At 40.5% G+C, this 13,208-nt stretch overlaps 14 non-coding genes across 14 annotated transcripts; all 14 read right to left on the reverse strand.

The window, feature by feature from the left end:
- Positions 1–35: 35 nt before the first annotated feature.
- TRNAL-UAG (transfer RNA leucine (anticodon UAG)) lies at positions 36–117 on the reverse strand. The gene has a single exon. It is a non-coding gene; the product is annotated as a tRNA-Leu (tRNA).
- An 880-nt stretch (positions 118–997) lies between these two features.
- Positions 998–1,079, reverse strand: TRNAL-AAG (transfer RNA leucine (anticodon AAG)). Its single transcript has one exon. It is a non-coding gene; the product is annotated as a tRNA-Leu (tRNA).
- A 574-nt stretch (positions 1,080–1,653) lies between these two features.
- On the reverse strand, positions 1,654–1,735 carry TRNAL-UAG (transfer RNA leucine (anticodon UAG)). Its single transcript has one exon. It is a non-coding gene; the product is annotated as a tRNA-Leu (tRNA).
- Positions 1,736–2,617: 882 nt separating this feature from the next.
- On the reverse strand, positions 2,618–2,699 carry TRNAL-AAG (transfer RNA leucine (anticodon AAG)). The gene has a single exon. It is a non-coding gene; the product is annotated as a tRNA-Leu (tRNA).
- A 1,538-nt stretch (positions 2,700–4,237) lies between these two features.
- On the reverse strand, positions 4,238–4,319 carry TRNAL-AAG (transfer RNA leucine (anticodon AAG)). Its single transcript has one exon. It is a non-coding gene; the product is annotated as a tRNA-Leu (tRNA).
- Positions 4,320–5,857: 1,538 nt separating this feature from the next.
- On the reverse strand, positions 5,858–5,939 carry TRNAL-AAG (transfer RNA leucine (anticodon AAG)). Its single transcript has one exon. It is a non-coding gene; the product is annotated as a tRNA-Leu (tRNA).
- A 575-nt stretch (positions 5,940–6,514) lies between these two features.
- On the reverse strand, positions 6,515–6,596 carry TRNAL-UAG (transfer RNA leucine (anticodon UAG)). The gene has a single exon. It is a non-coding gene; the product is annotated as a tRNA-Leu (tRNA).
- Positions 6,597–7,478: 882 nt separating this feature from the next.
- TRNAL-AAG (transfer RNA leucine (anticodon AAG)) lies at positions 7,479–7,560 on the reverse strand. Its single transcript has one exon. It is a non-coding gene; the product is annotated as a tRNA-Leu (tRNA).
- A 1,549-nt stretch (positions 7,561–9,109) lies between these two features.
- On the reverse strand, positions 9,110–9,191 carry TRNAL-AAG (transfer RNA leucine (anticodon AAG)). Its single transcript has one exon. It is a non-coding gene; the product is annotated as a tRNA-Leu (tRNA).
- A 574-nt stretch (positions 9,192–9,765) lies between these two features.
- On the reverse strand, positions 9,766–9,847 carry TRNAL-UAG (transfer RNA leucine (anticodon UAG)). The gene has a single exon. It is a non-coding gene; the product is annotated as a tRNA-Leu (tRNA).
- Positions 9,848–10,727: 880 nt separating this feature from the next.
- Positions 10,728–10,809, reverse strand: TRNAL-AAG (transfer RNA leucine (anticodon AAG)). The gene has a single exon. It is a non-coding gene; the product is annotated as a tRNA-Leu (tRNA).
- A 574-nt stretch (positions 10,810–11,383) lies between these two features.
- TRNAL-UAG (transfer RNA leucine (anticodon UAG)) lies at positions 11,384–11,465 on the reverse strand. The gene has a single exon. It is a non-coding gene; the product is annotated as a tRNA-Leu (tRNA).
- Positions 11,466–12,347: 882 nt separating this feature from the next.
- Positions 12,348–12,429, reverse strand: TRNAL-AAG (transfer RNA leucine (anticodon AAG)). Its single transcript has one exon. It is a non-coding gene; the product is annotated as a tRNA-Leu (tRNA).
- A 574-nt stretch (positions 12,430–13,003) lies between these two features.
- On the reverse strand, positions 13,004–13,085 carry TRNAL-UAG (transfer RNA leucine (anticodon UAG)). Its single transcript has one exon. It is a non-coding gene; the product is annotated as a tRNA-Leu (tRNA).
- Between the last annotated feature and the right edge of the window lie 123 nt (positions 13,086–13,208).

A 13,208-nucleotide genomic window follows, 5' to 3' on the forward strand; every position in this document is an offset into this window, starting at 1 on the left:
TGAACAATCAAGGATAGGCATTTGTTAAAAGAGCTTGGCAGCAGTGGGATTTGAACCCACACCTCCAAAGAGACTGGAGCCTAAATCCAGCGCCTTAGACCGCTCGGCCATGCTACCTGTGAAAGTGCTCTTGCTAAGGACTAAAAAGAGGCATGACAGTCTACATTCCATGCTCTGCATTCATTGTTTGTATGTGACATGTACGTAACATGTATGTCATGTGTGTCATATGTATGTAACGTGTGTAACATGTATTTCATAAGTGTATGACATGTATGTAACATGCATTCAACATGTATGTCATATGTATGTATAATCTGTGTAATATGTGTGTAACACGTATGTAATATGTGTGATATGTATGCCATATGTGTATTGTGTGTCATATGTGTAACATGTATGTAACATGTGTGTACCATGCATGTCATATGCATGCCATATGTGTGTAACATGTATGTAAGATATGTGCAACATGCATGTCATATGTGTGTCATATTAATGTAACATGTGTGTGACATGCATGTCATATGTGTGTAGCATGTATGTGATGTGTATGACATGTATGTTATATGTGTGTAATATGTGTAACATGCATGTGACGTGTGTAAAATTGTGTCTAAATGGTGTGTAACATGAGTGTGACATGTATGTAACATGCATGCAACATGTATATCATATGTATGTAACATTTGTGTAATATGTGTGAACTATGTGTGTAATATGTAAGTAGCACGTGTGTCACATGTGTGTAACATGTATGTCATATGTGTGTAGTGTGTGTAGCATGTATGTAATATGTGCACAACATGCATATTATATGTATGTATCATGTATCAAACAAAACATGCAATGATTGCAGCTTTTCTAATGCTGCTAAAGCAGAGAGGTAAGTGTTTTTTGAGATTCCAGTGAGTTGGGAAAGGAACTGCAGTAAATTGCAGGAGCAAGATCAGAGAAGCTTGAGCCCTAGAGGGTAGGGATTTTGTTAAAAAGAGTTTGGCAGCAGTGGGATTCGAACCCATGCCCCCAAAGAGACTGGAGCCTTAATCCAGCGCCTTAGACCGCTCGGCCATGCTACCCAAAAAAATGAACACGTTATCGACTAAAATCGGGTGGGACATTCCATGCTCTGCATTCATTGCTTGAGCTGGAGGCCTCAGAACTCTAAACTACAAGTATTCACCACTTTATCCATTATAAAAGGTAGTTGAAGTTGCACGGAGATGGCCAAGATGCCACCTTATGTGTTTCAGTCCTCTTTCTGAGGCAGCAGGTGGTGGTCACTTTACACTTGAGAGTGGACTTTGGGTGCAGCATTCTGTGGCAAGTTCACTTGGCACTCTGCTGAAAAGTGTGCCAGCTTTTCATTAGTACTGCTTGTTTTTTGGTGTCCACACTTAAAGTGTTAATGTGGAATCTAGCTTACAGGAGAGGTAATCACGTTCAGTTGGACTTGTTTTGTAACGTTGACAAGATTTCACTAGTCATCTCATCAGAAGTGTGCCCTTTTGGAAGACTTCTCAACCAAAGCATGCAATTTCCTAATGCTGCTGTTCTGAGATTTCAGTGTGTTGAGCAAGGAATGCCAGCAAAGTGCAGCAGAAACTTCAGAGACGCTTGAGCAATCAAGGATAGGCATTTGTTAAAAGAGCTTGGCAGCAGTGGGATTTGAACCCACGCCTCCAAAGAGACTAGAGCCTAAATCCAACGCCTTAGACCGCTCGGCCATGCTACCTGTGCAATTGCTCTTGCTAAGGACTAAAAAGAGGCATGACAGTCTACATTCCATGCTCTGCATTCATTGTTTGTATGTGACATGTACGTAACATGTATGTCATGTGTGTCATATGTATGTAACGTGTGTAACATGTATTTCATAAGTGTATGACATGTATGTAACATGTATTCAACATGTATGTCATATGTATGTATAATCTGTGTAATATGTGTGTAACACGTATGTAATATGTGTGATATGTATGCCATATGTGTATTGTGTGTCATATGTGTAACATGTATGTAACATGTGTGTACCATGCATGTCATATGCATGCCATATGTGTGTAACATGTATGTAAGATATGTGCTACATGCATGTCATATGTGTGTCATATTAATGTAACATGTGTGTGACATGCATGTCATATGTGTGTAGCATGTATGTGATGTGTATGACATGTATGCTATATGTGTGTAATATGTGTAACATGCATGTGACATGTGTGTAAAATTGTGTCTAAATGGTGTGTAACATGAGTGTGACATGTATGTAACATGCATGCAACATGTATATCATATGTATGTAACATTTGTGTAATATGTGTGAACTATGTGTGTAATATGTAAGTAGCACGTGTGTCACATGTGTGTAACATGTATGTCATATGTGTGTAGTGTGTGTAGCATGTATGTAATATGTGCACAACATGCATATTATATGTATGTATCATGTATCAAACAAAACATGCAATGATTGCAGCTTTTCTAATGCTGCCAAAGCAGAGAGGTAAGTGTTTTTTGAGATTCCAGTGAGTTGGGAAAGGAACTGCAGTAAATTGCAGGAGCAAGATCAGAGAAGCTTGAGCCCTAGAGGGTAGGGATTTTGTTAAAAGGAGTTTGGCAGCAGTGGGATTCGAACCCACGCCCCCAAAGAGACTGGAGCCTTAATCCAGCGCCTTAGACCGCTCGGCCATGCTACCCATAAAAATGAACACGTTATCGACTAAAATGGGGTGGGACATTCCATGCTCTGCATTCATTGCTTGAGCTGGAGGCCTCAGAACTCTAAACTACAAGTATTCACCACTTTATCCATTATAAAAGGTAGTTAAAGTTTCACGGAGATGGCCAAGATGCCACCTTATGTGTTTCAGTCCTCTTTCTGAGGCAGCAGGTGGTGGTCACTTTACACTTGAGAGTGGACTTTGGGTGCAGCATTCTGTGGCAAGTTCACTTGGCACTCTGCTGAAAAGTGTGCCAGCTTTTCATTAGTACTGCTTGTTTTTTGGTGTCCACACTTAAAGTGTTAATGTGGAATCTAGCTTACAGGAGAGGTAATCACGTTCAGTTGGACTTGTTTTGTAACGTTGACAAGATTTCACTAGTCATCTCATCAGAAGTGTGCCCTTTTGGAAGACTTCTCAACCAAAGCATGCAATTTCCTAATGCTGCTGTTCTGAGATTCCAGTGTGTTGAGCAAGGAATGCCAACAAAGTGCAGCAGAAACTTCAGAGACGCTTGAGCAATCAAGGATAGGCATTTGTTAAAAGAGCTTGGCAGCAGTGGGATTTGAACCCACACCTCCAAAGAGACTGGAGCCTAAATCCAGCGCCTTAGACTGCTCGGCCATGCTACCTGTGAAAGTGCTCTTGCTAAGGACTAAAAAGAGGCATGACAGTCTACATTCCATGCTCTGCATTCATTGTTTGTATGTGACATGTACGTAACATGTATGTCATGTGTGTCATATGTATGTAACGTGTGTAACATGTATTTCATAAGTGTATGACATGTATGTAACATGTATTCAACATGTATGTCATATGTATGTATAATCTGTGTAATATGTGTGTAACACGTATGTAATATGTGTGATATGTATGCCATATGTGTATTGTGTGTCATATGTGTAACATGTATGTAACATGTGTGTACCATGCATGTCATATGCATGCCATATGTGTGTAACATGTATGTAAGATATGTGCAACATGCATGTCATATGTGTGTCATATCAATGTAACATGTGTGTGACATGCATGTCATATGTGTGTAGCATGTATGTGATGTGTATGACATGTATGCTATATGTGTGTAATATGTGTAACATGCATGTGACATGTGTGTAAAATTGTGTCTAAATGGTGTGTAACATGAGTGTGACATGTATGTAACATGCATGCAACATGTATATCATATGTATGTAACATTTGTGTAATATGTGTGAACTATGTGTGTAATATGTAAGTAGCACGTGTGTCACATGTGTGTAACATGTATGTCATATGTGTGTAGTGTGTGTAGCATGTATGTAATATGTGCACAACATGCATATTATATGTATGTATCATGTATCAAACAAAACATGCAATGATTGCAGCTTTTCTAATGCTGCCAAAGCAGAGAGGTAAGTGTTTTTTGAGATTCCAGTGAGTTGGGAAAGGAACTGCAGTAAATTGCAGGAGCAAGATCAGAGAAGCTTGAGCCCTAGAGGGTAGGGATTTTGTTAAAAGGAGTTTGGCAGCAGTGGGATTCGAACCCACGCCCCCAAAGAGACTGGAGCCTTAATCCAGCGCCTTAGACCGCTCGGCCATGCTACCCATAAAAATGGACACGTTATCGACTAAAATGGGGTGGGACATTCCATGCTCTGCATTCATTGCTTGAGCTGGAGGCCTCAGAACTCTAAACTACAAGTATTCACCACTTTATCCATTATAAAAGGTAGTTAAAGTTTCACGGAGATGGCCAAGATGCCACCTTATGTGTTTCAGTCCTCTTTCTGAGGCAGCAGGTGGTGGTCACTTTACACTTGAGAGTGGACTTTGGGTGCAGCATTCTGTGGCAAGTTCACTTGGCACTCTGCTGAAAAGTGTGCCAGCTTTTCATTAGTACTGCTTGTTTTTTGGTGTCCACACTTAAAGTGTTAATGTGGAATCTAGCTTACAGGAGAGGTAATCACGTTCAGTTGGACTTGTTTTGTAACGTTGACAAGATTTCACTAGTCATCTCATCAGAAGTGTGCCCTTTTGGAAGACTTCTCAACCAAAGCATGCAATTTCCTAATGCTGCTGTTCTGAGATTCCAGTGTGTTGAGCAAGGAATGCCAGCAAAGTGCAGCAGAAACTTCAGAGACGCTTGAGCAATCAAGGATAGGCATTTGTTAAAAGAGCTTGGCAGCAGTGGGATTTGAACCCACACCTCCAAAGAGACTGGAGCCTAAATCCAGCGCCTTAGACTGCTCGGCCATGCTACCTGTGAAAGTGCTCTTGCTAAGGACTAAAAAGAGGCATGACAGTCTACATTCCATGCTCTGCATTCATTGTTTGTATGTGACATGTACGTAACATGTATGTCATGTGTGTCATATGTATGTAACGTGTGTAACATGTATTTCATAAGTGTATGACATGTATGTAACATGTATTCAACATGTATGTCATATGTATGTATAATCTGTGTAATATGTGTGTAACACGTATGTAATATGTGTGATATGTATGCCATATGTGTATTGTGTGTCATATGTGTAACATGTATGTAACATGTGTGTACCATGCATGTCATATGCATGCCATATGTGTGTAACATGTATGTAAGATATGTGCAACATGCATGTCATATGTGTGTCATATTAATGTAACATGTGTGTGACATGCATGTCATATGTGTGTAGCATGTATGTGATGTGTATGACATGTATGCTATATGTGTGTAATATGTGTAACATGCATGTGACATGTGTGTAAAATTGTGTCTAAATGGTGTGTAACATGAGTGTGACATGTATGTAACATGCATGCAACATGTATATCATATGTATGTAACATTTGTGTAATATGTGTGAACTATGTGTGTAATATGTAAGTAGCACGTGTGTCACATGTGTGTAACATGTATGTCATATGTGTGTAGTGTGTGTAGCATGTATGTAATATGTGCACAACATGCATATTATATGTATGTATCATGTATCAAACAAAACATGCAATGATTGCAGCTTTTCTAATGCTGCCAAAGCAGAGAGGTAAGTGTTTTTTGAGATTCCAGTGAGTTGGGAAAGGAACTGCAGTAAATTGCAGGAGCAAGATCAGAGAAGCTTGAGCCCTAGAGGGTAGGGATTTTGTTAAAAGGAGTTTGGCAGCAGTGGGATTCGAACCCACGCCCCCAAAGAGACTGGAGCCTTAATCCAGCGCCTTAGACCGCTCGGCCATGCTACCCATAAAAATGAACACGTTATCGACTAAAATGGGGTGGGACATTCCATGCTCTGCATTCATTGCTTGAGCTGGAGGCCTCAGAACTCTAAACTACAAGTATTCACCACTTTATCCATTATAAAAGGTAGTTAAAGTTTCACGGAGATGGCCAAGATGCCACCTTATGTGTTTCAGTCCTCTTTCTGAGGCAGCAGGTGGTGGTCACTTTACACTTGAGAGTGGACTTTGGGTGCAGCATTCTGTGGCAAGTTCACTTGGCACTCTGCTGAAAAGTGTGCCAGCTTTTCATTAGTACTGCTTGTTTTTTGGTGTCCACACTTAAAGTGTTAATGTGGAATCTAGCTTACAGGAGAGGTAATCACGTTCAGTTGGACTTGTTTTGTAACGTTGACAAGATTTCACTAGTCATCTCATCAAAAGTGTGCCCTTTTGGAAGACTTCTCAACCAAAGCATGCAATTTCCTAATGCTGCTGTTCTGAGATTCCAGTGTGTTGAGCAAAGGAATGCCAGCAAAGTGCAGCAGAAACTTCAGAGACGCTTGAGCAATCAAGGATAGGCATTTGTTAAAAGAGCTTGGCAGCAGTGGGATTTGAACCCACGCCTCCAAAGAGACTGGAGCCTAAATCCAGCGCCTTAGACCGCTCGGCCATGCTACCTGTGAAAGTGCTCTTGCTAAGGACTAAAAAGAGGCATGACAGTCTACATTCCATGCTCTGCATTCATTGTTTGTATGTGACATGTACGTAACATGTATGTCATGTGTGTCATATGTATGTAACCTGTGTAACATGTATTTCATAAGTGTATGACATGTATGTAACATGCATTCAACATGTATGTCATATGTATGTATAATCTGTGTAATATGTGTGTAACATGTATGTAATATGTGTGATATGTATGCCATATGTGTATTGTGTGTCACATGTGTAACATGTATGTAACATGTGTGTACCATGCATGTCATATGCATGCCATATGTGTGTAACATGTATGTAAGATATGTGCAACATGCATGTCATATGTGTGTCATATTAATGTAACATGTGTGTGACATGCATGGCATATGTGTGTAGCATGTATGTGATGTGTATGACATGTATGTTATATGTGTGTAATATGTGTAACATGCATGTGACATGTGTGTAAAATTGTGTCTAAATGGTGTGTAACATGAGTGTGACATGTATGTAACATGCATGCAACATGTATATCATATGTATGTAACATTTGTGTAATATGTGTGAACTATGTGTGTAATATGTAAGTAGCACGTGTGTCACATGTGTGTAACATGTATGTCATATGTGTGTAGTGTGTGTAGCATGTATGTAATATGTGCACAACATGCATATTATATGTATGTATCATGTATCAAACAAAACATGCAATGATTGCAGCTTTTCTAATGCTGCTAAAGCAGAGAGGTAAGTGTTTTTTGAGATTCCAGTGAGTTGGGAAAGGAACTGCAGTAAATTGCAGGAGCAAGATCAGAGAAGCTTGAGCCCTAGAGGGTAGGGATTTTGTTAAAAAGAGTTTGGCAGCAGTGGGATTCAAACCCACGCCCCCAAAGAGACTGGAGCCTTAATCCAGCGCCTTAGACCGCTCGGCCATGCTACCCATAAAAATGAACACGTTATCGACTAAAATCGGGTGGGATATTCCATGCTCTGCATTCATTGCTTGAGCTGGAGGCCTCAGAACTCTAAACTACAAGTATTCACCACTTTATCCATTATAAAAGGTAGTTGAAGTTTCACGGAGATGGCCAAGATGCCACCTTATGTGTTTCAGTCCTCTTTCTGAGGCAGCAGGTGGTGGTCACTTTACACTTGAGAGTGGACTTTGGGTGCAGCATTCTGTGGCAAGTTCACTTGGCACTCTGCTGAAAAGTGTGCCAGCTTTTCATTAGTACTGCTTGTTTTTTGGTGTCCACACTTAAAGTGTTAATGTGGAATCTAGCTTACAGGAGAGGTAATCACGTTCAGTCGGACTTGTTTTGTAACGTTGACAAGATTTCACTAGTCATCTCATCAGAAGTGTGCCCTTTTGGAAGACTTCTCAACCAAAGCATGCAATTTCCTAATGCTGCTGTTCTGAGATTCCAGTGTGTTGAGCAAGGAATGCCAGCAAAGTGCAGCAGAAACTTCAGAGACGCTTGAGCAATCAAGGATAGGCATTTGTTAAAAGAGCTTGGCAGCAGTGGGATTTGAACCCACGCCTCCAAAAAGACTGGAGCCTAAATCCAGCGCCTTAGAACGCTCGGCCATGCTACCTGTGAAAGTGCTCTTGCTAAGGACTAAAAAGAGGCATGACAGTCTACATTCCATGCTCTGCATTCATTGTTTGTATGTGACATGTACGTAACATGTATGTCATGTGTGTCATATGTATGTAACGTGTGTAACATGTATTTCATAAGTGTATGACATGTATGTAACATGTATTCAACATGTATGTCATATGTATGTATAATCTGTGTAATATGTGTGTAACACGTATGTAATATGTGTGATATGTATGCCATATGTGTATTGTGTGTCATATGTGTAACATGTATGTAACATGTGTGTACCATGCATGTCATATGCATGCCATATGTGTGTAACATGTATGTAAGATATGTGCAACATGCATGTCATATGTGTGTCATATTAATGTAACATGTGTGTGACATGCATGTCATATGTGTGTAGCATGTATGTGATGTGTATGACATGTATGCTATATGTGTGTAATATGTGTAACATGCATGTGACATGTGTGTAAAATTGTGTCTAAATGGTGTGTAACATGAGTGTGACATGTATGTAACATGCATGCAACATGTATATCATATGTATGTAACATTTGTGTAATATGTGTGAACTATGTGTGTAATATGTAAGTAGCACGTGTGTCGCACGTGTGTCACATGTGTGTAACATGTATGTCATATGTGTGTAGTGTGTGTAGCATGTATGTAATATGTGCACAACATGCATATTATATGTATGTATCATGTATCAAACAAAACATGCAATGATTGCAGCTTTTCTAATGCTGCCAAAGCAGAGAGGTAAGTGTTTTTTGAGATTCCAGTGAGTTGGGAAAGGAACTGCAGTAAATTGCAGGAGCAAGATCAGAGAAGCTTGAGCCCTAGAGGGTAGGGATTTTGTTAAAAGGAGTTTGGCAGCAGTGGGATTCGAACCCACGCCCCCAAAGAGACTGGAGCCTTAATCCAGCGCCTTAGACCGCTCGGCCATGCTACCCATAAAAATGAACACGTTATCGACTAAAATGGGGTGGGACATTCCATGCTCTGCATTCATTGCTTGAGCTGGAGGCCTCAGAACTCTAAACTACAAGTATTCACCACTTTATCCATTATAAAAGGTAGTTAAAGTTTCACGGAGATGGCCAAGATGCCACCTTATGTGTTTCAGTCCTCTTTCTGAGGCAGCAGGTGGTGGTCACTTTACACTTGAGAGTGGACTTTGGGTGCAGCATTCTGTGGCAAGTTCACTTGGCACTCTGCTGAAAAGTGTGCCAGCTTTTCATTAGTACTGCTTGTTTTTTGGTGTCCACACTTAAAGTGTTAATGTGGAATCTAGCTTACAGGAGAGGTAATCACGTTCAGTTGGACTTGTTTTGTAACGTTGACAAGATTTCACTAGTCATCTCATCAGAAGTGTGCCCTTTTGGAAGACTTCTCAACCAAAGCATGCAATTTCCTAATGCTGCTGTTCTGAGATTCCAGTGTGTTGAGCAAGGAATGCCAGCAAAGTGCAGCAGAAACTTCAGAGACGCTTGAGCAATCAAGGATAGGCATTTGTTAAAAGAGCTTGGCAGCAGTGGGATTTGAACCCACGCCTCCAAAGAGACTGGAGCCTAAATCCAACGCCTTAGACCGCTCGGCCATGCTACCTGTGCAATTGCTCTTGCTAAGGACTAAAAAGAGGCATGACAGTCTACATTCCATGCTCTGCATTCATTGTTTGTATGTGACATGTATGTAACATGTATGTCATGTGTGTCATATGTATGTAACGTGTGTAACATGTATTTCATAAGTGTATGACATGTATGTAACATGTATTCAACATGTATGTCATATGTATGTATAATCTGTGTAATATGTGTGTAACACGTATGTAATATGTGTGATATGTATGCCATATGTGTATTGTGTGTCATATGTGTAACATGTATGTAACATGTGTGTACCATGCATGTCATATGCATGCCATATGTGTGTAACATGTATGTAAGATATGTGCAACATGCATGTCATATGTGTGTCATATTAATGTAACATGTGTGTGACATGCATGTCATATGTGTGTAGCATGTATGTGATGTGTATGACATGTATGTTATATGTGTGTAATATGTGTAACATGCATGTGACGTGTGTAAAATTGTGTCTAAATGGTGTGTAACATGAGTGTGACATGTATGTAACATGCATGCAACATGTATATCATATGTATGTAACATTTGTGTAATATGTGTGAACTATGTGTGTAATATGTAAGTAGCACGTGTGTCACATGTGTGTAACATGTATGTCATATGTGTGTAGTGTGTGTAGCATGTATGTAATATGTGCACAACATGCATATTATATGTATGTATCATGTATCAAACAAAACATGCAATGATTGCAGCTTTTCTAATGCTGCTAAAGCAGAGAGGTAAGTGTTTTTTGAGATTCCAGTGAGTTGGGAAAGGAACTGCAGTAAATTGCAGGAGCAAGATCAGAGAAGCTTGAGCCCTAGAGGGTAGGGATTTTGTTAAAAAGAGTTTGGCAGCAGTGGGATTCGAACCCACGCCCCCAAAGAGACTGGAGCCTTAATCCAGCGCCTTAGACCGCTCGGCCATGCTACCCATAAAAATGAACACGTTATCGACTAAAATCGGGTGGGATATTCCATGCTCTGCATTCATTGCTTGAGCTGGAGGCCTCAGAACTCTAAACTACAAGTATTCACCACTTTATCCATTATAAAAGGTAGTTGAAGTTTCACGGAGATGGCCAAGATGCCACCTTATGTGTTTCAGTCCTCTTTCTGAGGCAGCAGGTGGTGGTCACTTTACACTTGAGAGTGGACTTTGGGTGCAGCATTCTGTGGCAAGTTCACTTGGCACTCTGCTGAAAAGTGTGCCAGCTTTTCATTAGTACTGCTTGTTTTTTGGTGTCCACACTTAAAGTGTTAATGTGGAATCTAGCTTACAGGAGAGGTAATCACGTTCAGTTGGACTTGTTTTGTAACGTTGACAAGATTTCACTAGTCATCTCATCAGAAGTGTGCCCTTTTGGAAGACTTCTCAACCAAAGCATGCAATTTCCTAATGCTGCTGTTCTGAGATTCCAGTGTGTTGAGCAAGGAATGCCAGCAAAGTGCAGCAGAAACTTCAGAGACGCTTGAGCAATCAAGGATAGGCATTTGTTAAAAGAGCTTGGCAGCAGTGGGATTTGAACCCACGCCTCCAAAGAGACTGGAGCCTAAATCCAGCGCCTTAGACCGCTCGGCCATGCTACCTGTGAAAGTGCTCTTGCTAAGGACTAAAAAGAGGCATGACAGTCTACATTCCATGCTCTGCATTCATTGTTTGTATGTGACATGTACGTAACATGTATGTCATGTGTGTCATATGTATGTAACCTGTGTAACATCTATTTCATAAGTGTATGACATGTATGTAACATGCATTCAACATGTATGTCATATGTATGTATAATCTGTGTAATATGTGTGTAACATGTATGTAATATGTGTGATATGTATGCCATATGTGTATTGTGTGTCACATGTGTAACATGTATGTAACATGTGTGTACCATGCATGTCATATGCATGCCATATGTGTGTAACATGTATGTAAGATATGTGCAACATGCATGTCATATGTGTGTCATATTAATGTAACATGTGTGTGACATGCATGGCATATGTGTGTAGCATGTATGTGATGTGTATGACATGTATGTTATATGTGTGTAATATGTGTAACATGCATGTGACATGTGTGTAAAATTGTGTCTAAATGGTGTGTAACATGAGTGTGACATGTATGTAACATGCATGCAACATGTATATCATATGTATGTAACATTTGTGTAATATGTGTGAACTATGTGTGTAATATGTAAGTAGCACGTGTGTCACATGTGTGTAACATGTATGTCATATGTGTGTAGTGTGTGTAGCATGTATGTAATATGTGCACAACATGCATATTATATGTATGTATCATGTATCAAACAAAACATGCAATGATTGCAGCTTTTCTAATGCTGCTAAAGCAGAGAGGTAAGTGTTTTTTGAGATTCCAGTGAGTTGGGAAGGGAACTGCAGTAAATTGCAGGAGCAAGATCAGAGAAGCTTGAGCCCTAGAGGGTAGGGATTTTGTTAAAAGGAGTTTGGCAGCAGTGGGATTCGAACCCACGCCCCCAAAGAGACTGGAGCCTTAATCCAGCGCCTTAGACCGCTCGGCCATGCTACCCATAAAAATGAACACGTTATCGACTAAAATCGGGTGGGACATTCCATGCTCTGCATTCATTGCTTGAGCTGGAGGCCTCAGAACTCTAAACTACAAGTATTCACCACTTTATCCATTATAAAAGGTAGTTGAAGTTTCACGGAGATGGCCAAGATGCCACCTTATGTGTTTCAGTCCTCTTTCTGAGGCAGCAGGTGGTGGTCACTTTACACTTGAGAGTGGACTTTGGGTGCAGCATTCTGTGGCAAGTTTACTTGGCACTCTGCTGAAAAGTGTGCCAGCTTTTCATTAGTACTGCTTGTTTTTTGGTGTCCACACTTAAAGTGTTAATGTGGAATCTAGCTTACAGGAGAGGTAATCACGTTCAGTTGGACTTGTTTTGTAACGTTGACAAGATTTCACTAGTCATCTCATCAGAAGTGTGCCCTTTTGGAAGACTTCTCAACCAAAGCATGCAATTTCCTAATGCTGCTGTTCTGAGATTCCAGTGTGTTGAGCAAGGAATGCCAGCAAAGTGCAGCAGAAACTTCAGAGACGCTTGAGCAATCAAGGATAGACATTTGTTAAAAGAGCTTGGCAGCAGTGGGATTTGAACCCACGCCTCCAAAGAGACTGGAGCCTAAATCCAGCGCCTTAGACCGCTCGGCCATGCTACCTGTGAAAGTGCTCTTGCTAAGGACTAAAAAGAGGCATGACAGTCTGCATTCCATGCTCTGCATTCATTGTTTGTATGTGACATGTACGTAACATGTATGTCATGTGTGTCATATGTATGTAAC

Source organism: Lithobates pipiens, unplaced genomic scaffold (genome assembly GCF_037356315.1).
Source record: "Lithobates pipiens isolate NorthernLeopardFrog02 unplaced genomic scaffold, aLitPip1_a1.2 Scaffold_28, whole genome shotgun sequence".
Lineage (NCBI taxonomy): Eukaryota > Metazoa > Chordata > Amphibia > Anura > Ranidae > Lithobates > Lithobates pipiens.